The following is a 6,911-nucleotide window of genomic DNA, read 5'->3' as shown; positions in this document are numbered from 1 at the left end:
CATCCTTTAATGATTGAACATAAAAATTCATATTTGATATTGATCTGTCCTGTTATATATATTTTTTTCATTTTATGTTAGCTTATCTTTTCCTGTTCTTAAGGACATTGAATAAAATGGCAAGCAGCATCAGTGTAAGTTGTGTATGGTTTTTTTTGCAGAAAACAAGCCAGCTAATTGAATGGTCTTTCATATTCCATACATCTTCTGCAGGGCATCTGTTACATGGCTATACTAGTGTCCTAACCACTAAACAGCAACACTCCAGTCTTCAAATCAGTGGACCAAAGGGTTTGATGCTCTCCCATATGAATTTTGGACCAGCAAATATTTTTTAAAAATTAGATATTTGATTAGCTGAATTTAAATTTTGAAGGCGAGAGCTGCGGCTTTTAGGTCCAGGGATACCAGTCGCTACACGGAATCCAGGTGTGAACTCTGGAAAGCCATTAAGGGCGCCAAGAGGCAACATCGAGCCAAATTGGAAGCCCAGGCTAACGAGAGGGATGCCGGTAGACAATGGCAGGGTCTAAATGAGATCACTGGGCACAAAGAAAAGGCTGGGAATATCAATAACTGTGGCGCTTCTCTTCCTGACGAACTTAACGTATTCTAAGCAAGATTCGAACAGAAGAGGAGCGTCCCGCTCCCCCCGGATGAACCGAACCTAGTGGCATCGAGATTCATCATTACCGAGGAGGATGTTAGAAGGGCCTTCCTGAAGATAAATCCAAGGAAGGCGACGGGCCCAGATGGTGTCCTGGGACGGGTTCTCTGGGCCTGTGCAAGTGAGCTAGCTGGAGTGTTTGCTGACATCTTCAACTGCTCCTTGCTTCAGTCTAAGATCCCCTCGTGTTTTAAGAAGGCAACGATAATCCTGGTGCCAAAGAAGAGCAAGGTGGCATGCCTGAATGACTATCGACCTGTGGCTCTGACATCAATTGCTATGAAGTGCTTTGAGCAATTGGTTATGGCACACATCAACCACAGCCTACCGGTCAACCTCGACGCTTTGCAATTCACCTACCGGAACACCAGGTAAATGGCAGATGCCATCTTTCTGGCCCTACAATCCTCCTTACAACACCTGGAGAATAAAGATGCATATGTAAGGCTCCTTTATTGACTACAGCTCTGCCTTTAATACCTTCATTCCAAATAAACTGATTCCTAAGCTCCGGAACCTGGGCCTTAGCACTCAGATCTGCAGCTGGATCTTCAACATCCTCACAGACAGGACTCAGGCTGTAAAAATAAGGGACAAGCTCTCCTCTACAATCACTCTGAGCACCGGTGCCCCACAAGACTGTGTACTCAGCCCCCTGCTGTACTCACTGTACACCCATGATTGTGTAGCCAAGTTTCCATCAAGCTCAATATATAAGTTTGCTGAAGACACAACAATTGTAGGCCGTATCTCGGGTAATGATGAATTTGAGTACAGAGAGGAAATTAAGAACCTGATGGCATGGTGCGAAGCCAATAACCTATCCCTCAACATCAGCAAGACGAAGGAATTGGTTGTTGACTTCGGAAGGAGTAGTGGACTGCACGACCCAATTTACATCGGTGGTGCACAAGTGGAACAGGTCAAAAGCTTTAAGTTCCTTGGGGTCAATATCACAAATGACCTGACTTGGTCCAACCAAGCAGAGTTCACTGCCAAGAAGGCCCACCAGCGCCTTTACCTCTTGAGAAAACTGAAGAAATTTGGCCTGTCCCCTAAAATCCTCACTAATTTTTATAGATGCACCGTAGAAAGCATTCTTCTAACCTTCACAACCTGGTATGGAAGTTGTCCTGTCCAAGACCGGAAGAAGCTGCAGAAGATCGTGAACACAGCCCAGCACATCACACAAACCAATCTTCCATTTTTGGACTCACTTTACACCGCACGCTGTTGGAACAGTGCTGCCAGGATAATCAAAGACACAACCCACCCAGCCAACACACTTTTCGTCCATCTTCCCTCCGGGACAAGGCTCAGGAGCTTGAAGACTCGTACGGCCAGATTTGGGAACAGCTTCTTTCCAACTGTGATAAGACTGCTGAACAGATCCTGACCCGGATCTGGGCCGTACTCTCCAAATATCCGGTCCTGCCTCTCGGTATTTTTTTGCACTACCTTAATTTCCCTTTTCTATTTATGATTTATAATTTAAATTTTAAATATTTATTATTGATTTATAATCCAGGGAGCGCAAAGCACAGAATCAAATACCACTGTGATGATTGTACACTATAGTATCAATAGTTTGGCGACAATAAAGTAAAGTAAATTCCCCAGCTACTGTGGTAGGATTTGAACTTGCGATACTGGGTCATTAATTTAGGCTGATGGATACTAATTTAACAGTTTAACCATTCTGCTACTTCGCATGACATACCCAAATAATATGTAATTAATATAATAGAATATATAGTAATAATATCATGCAATTTAATCTATCTCATTATTACATGAGGGCTTAAACAAGTGATATGATATCACCTTATCACAAACACCTCAAATTATGCAACATAGAATGCAATAGGAACTACCTCTTGGATAGTAATGACCCATCACAAACAATAACTGCAGAATAATACACAACATATTAAAAAGTTTTAATTCAACCCTAAAGGTATTCGCACAAAAGCTTCAGGCCAAACAAATGGTACAATCAACATTCTTCTATCCTGTCAGTACTCATTTTGCAGATCAGTGCAAGACTGGATTACATGGTACTTGTTCATCAATGACATGTTTCTAGGGCACTTTCTGAAGTAGTTCTGTGGTGCAATCTAGCTGATGCCGTACAAAACATCATGTAATTTTAATGCTACTAATTTAAAAGCAGTTAAAATAATTTGGGAAATCCAAAAGACAAGGTGCAAGTGCGAAGATTTCAAAGTAATTATTTCTGTATGTTGCTGATTACAATGCTTCTGATTGTGAAGTCTTCTGCATTTGATTGTCAGCTAAATTGTTTTAAATGAGAGTGAATGTAGATGCTACCCATTGACTAGTGAATAATATTAAATGATGTGGAGCCTCGCCTCTGAAACAGAGGACATCATCTAACGTGCCCGTATTTTGGAACTATACAGTATTAGCTGCAGTTTATGCATTTAAATGCAAATGGCTTGCACCAGAACGCAGGATGCCCATTACTTTGTTTTGGCTGTGGGGACACACTAATTATGACTTTTGAACATCTTTCTGAAAAGGAATATTAAATTATTGGGTCAGACTGTATACACAAACTTGTATAACCCTGAAGTAGTTTAAAGGGTGAACAAGCTGATTAGAGAAGTTGATAGTGGAGGTAGTTTCATTTGTGTATACCAAGTGCAAGGCAACAATAAAAATCTAACCTGGATGCCCAACTGCTTTACATCACCACCTTAAGGGTCACCATCAAGTAAGGCAGTTGAATCATGTGCATAAATCCTCTAGCTGAAAGAGTAGTCAGACACATGTCCTCTCCAATGAGTGACTGATGCCTCTACAAATCAAGGGTGGGAGCAAGGAACCGGGGCCTGTTTTGCTGTTGTTTTGTTGCTTCTTGTGGTTTGTTTTCTTGTGTTCTATGTTCTGCCAAGCATTATGGGCATGCTACATTGGTGCCAGAATGTGTTTCAACACTTTCAGGCTGCCCGCAGAACACCCTTGGGCGGTTTGGTTGTTAATGCAAATGGCACACTTTGGAAAATAGACTTGAATCTTCACTCTGAAGAAATACTCTGCACTTGGCAGCTTTGACTTTCAGGAAGAGTACCTCTATCTAGGATTGACTATAGGCCATTTAACCCATGTCAGTCATCATCATAACCATTTACTCCCTCCAGTATGGGAAGTACCATTTACAAAAGCTGTTGCTGCTGCTCACCTAGGTCAATCCAAATCCAGTGATGTCCACCACCAACATCCCATAGAACATCATCAGATTCTCGTCCAATCACGCAATATCCTAAAATGGAAATAAATTAGCATTCCGTCATCACTGAGTTGAAATCCTCAAACTCTCTCCCTGGCAGCAAACTGGTTCAAGGTGGCGGCTCACTACCAGAATTCAAACACAAGGATAAAGGTCAAGTTGATAAATTAATATGACAGTCTAATTTGATAGCAGCATCATTGCTGATTGCTATCAGCACTGATTCCTGTAATGTCAAGGCAGAAGTATGCACTCCTGAATTTTAAGTTCATGATCTCCCTGAACACCTGAATAATCTTGTTTTCCAAAGAATGAGACAGTGTTATGGAGTTGGACGGTATTTGGTTATACCACATTATATTTTAAGCAGATGGTAACCAAAACTCTTACCCTTTCTCTCCAATTTGCAGATTGGACACACAGCATGCTTTAAATACCACACAAAAGGATATTCAAGAAGTGCAGGGTAGAAACAGAATTGACAAGTACAAAACCGCAATTCTTTAAAAACTCATGTCTTTCTAATGTGCGTGTCTCTGACATGCCTACTATGTATTTCCCCCAGTAAGCTGAAGATAAGCAGCCTTCTTGAACCACTGCTGAAACAACTGAAGGACTTGTCTTTATCAGAAGGCAGGCATGACTCAATCACAATGTTTTAGGAATGGAGTTACACACAGACCATCTCATGTGAGAATAGATTTCCTTCCCTGAAGAACTCCAGCAAATCTTACGACATTCAGAAGCCAAAAAAAGTTTTGTGGCTATCATAAAGGTTAGCTTTAAATTCCAGAGGCAATTAATTGAGGTGTGTCTTATGCAAAATGAGTGTGGCTGTTTTATCGCTGCTGCTGCATAGGAAATTCATATTTCCATGTGACGTAGGCAGATATTTGACCCATCAGGTCAATGCCAACTCTCCGAAATCCAACTTTCCATAACACAGTGGAGGAACTCAGCAGGTTTGACCCCAGCATCTGCAGATTATTTTGTGTATCTGATTTTCCATTCTGCATGTAATCTTTCCTACAAACTTACCCTTTCTCTCCAATTCTTTTACCATCAACCAATATAAGGGTAATTTCTTTTACAGTAAACAATCAATATGTAGGATGTGGGAGGAAATTCAAGCACTTGGAATGCATAAGTTAGAGTATGCAAAATCCACACCACACCAAAGATCAAAGACGTTTGTCACTGTTGTTATGAGGCAGTAGCACTCCCTGTTCCTGTATTGTGCAAACTGATGATCTAACGTGTGGGACAGCTCACTAGTATTTTGAAATGCTAGAAATTTGACTAAAATTGGAGGCAAAGCTGATTCGAAGGAGGTGTCATGTAGGTTCATCGCAAAGCTGAGACGCAAAATGTTCAAGATAGTGTTGGTATTGTTGTCAATGTTGAGAGTGAACAATCTGGGTCCTAGAGTGAGGCACTACCCGGTGCTTGGAGGATTTAAACGCCAGCCCAGGTAGTCTGAAAAGCCCGAGGGTCAGGTTGATTTCACTTGCTCTTTGATGACTCTCATTCCTCTCTGTGGCGATAAGGCTGTGAACCGATTCGGCAGCTGTTGTCTTGAGTTTTACAGCATTTTTGCTCCACTAATATGATGAACTGAAATCGAGGCTTGGGCCTACTTCAGCAGCTCTGGGGAGTGGATCTGAAGACTCAGTCTGATTTGGAATGCTGTCATTTGCTTCTGTTTACATGATGCATGTACACCCCCCCCCCCCCGCTGTGCTGTGGTTACGGTTTTTACTTTTAAAATTGGCTTCTTCAGGTTTCTTGTTTTGTGGCTGCCTATAAGCAAACAAATCTATGTATAATTTATGCATTTTCGATAATAAATGCACTGGAGTATTTGACTAGTTTGTAAGGGTGGCAAGCAAAAATAGAGGATCAATAATATTCAGGGTTTTTCACTTGTTGTATCCATGGCATATAACAGGTAATCAAATTATAGCCTAATATCATTGGGGCAGCAGACCAGTAAACTACTAAACTAAAAAATCTAAAGCACAAAATTAATAAACTTCCACAGCAACTGTGGAACTAAACTAAAATTCAGTTGTGGGTATGGAGGATACCACAGCACCCAGGCAGAACTGGGATAGTCCTAGTGAATGTTTAAACTTCACTTACAATCAGGACTGACCAAGTCACTTTTTATGCACTAAATATCCTAATTTTAAAAAGGAGAACCTTTAAGAGCACCAACAGTGTGCCAGTGTGTGATTTGAGTATCTCAAGCTGATCTGGGATTTTCATAGACAAGTCTCTCGTACTTAGAGCAGGGTGCAAAAAATGAACATCCATTGAAAGCAGTTCTGAGGGTGAAAATGCCTTGTTAATGAGAGGTCAGAGAATAGCCAGGCTAGATCAAGCTGACAGAGAGGTGACAGTAATTCAAATATCCACATTACAATAAAGGTATTACAGAAGGGCATCTCTGAATGCACACGTTAAACCTTGAAGTGCACGGACTACAGCAGAAGACCAGATCAGATTTCACTCCTGTACCTAATAATGTGGCCACTGTGTATGTTCTTAATTTAGACTTGTGGAGAAAAGGCAGTCCATGTAAAATCAAAGTGCTGGACAGCCACCTACAAGGCTATTACCTCAGGAGGTTGCAGTTACAAAATTTGTAGGTGAAACTTATGAAATGGCTTGTTTTGATCAATAAATACTTAAATACAGATGAACTTCCCACCCTAATATGCCTACAAACTATTTGAATAGCTTAAAAAGCATCAGGAAGGGTCCGTGTAAATTAATTTATATACAAAACATGTAAAATTGGTGAAGATGCACATTTTTTGGTCAAAGATTAGTCCACAGAAATGTATATGTACCCCTATTTATCCAAGCCACAGAACAGTAGAATACAACATAAAATGACTTGGAAAGTTATTGGCATGTGACTGTTGTTCCCTATGTTGCCTAATTAGTCATAGTCATACTTTATTGATCCCGAGGGAAATTGGTTTT

Source organism: Mobula hypostoma, chromosome 2 (assembly GCF_963921235.1).
Source record: "Mobula hypostoma chromosome 2, sMobHyp1.1, whole genome shotgun sequence".
NCBI lineage: Eukaryota > Metazoa > Chordata > Chondrichthyes > Myliobatiformes > Myliobatidae > Mobula > Mobula hypostoma.
The sequence above is the reverse complement of the archived record's forward strand: the minus strand, read 5'-3'. Positions refer to the sequence as shown.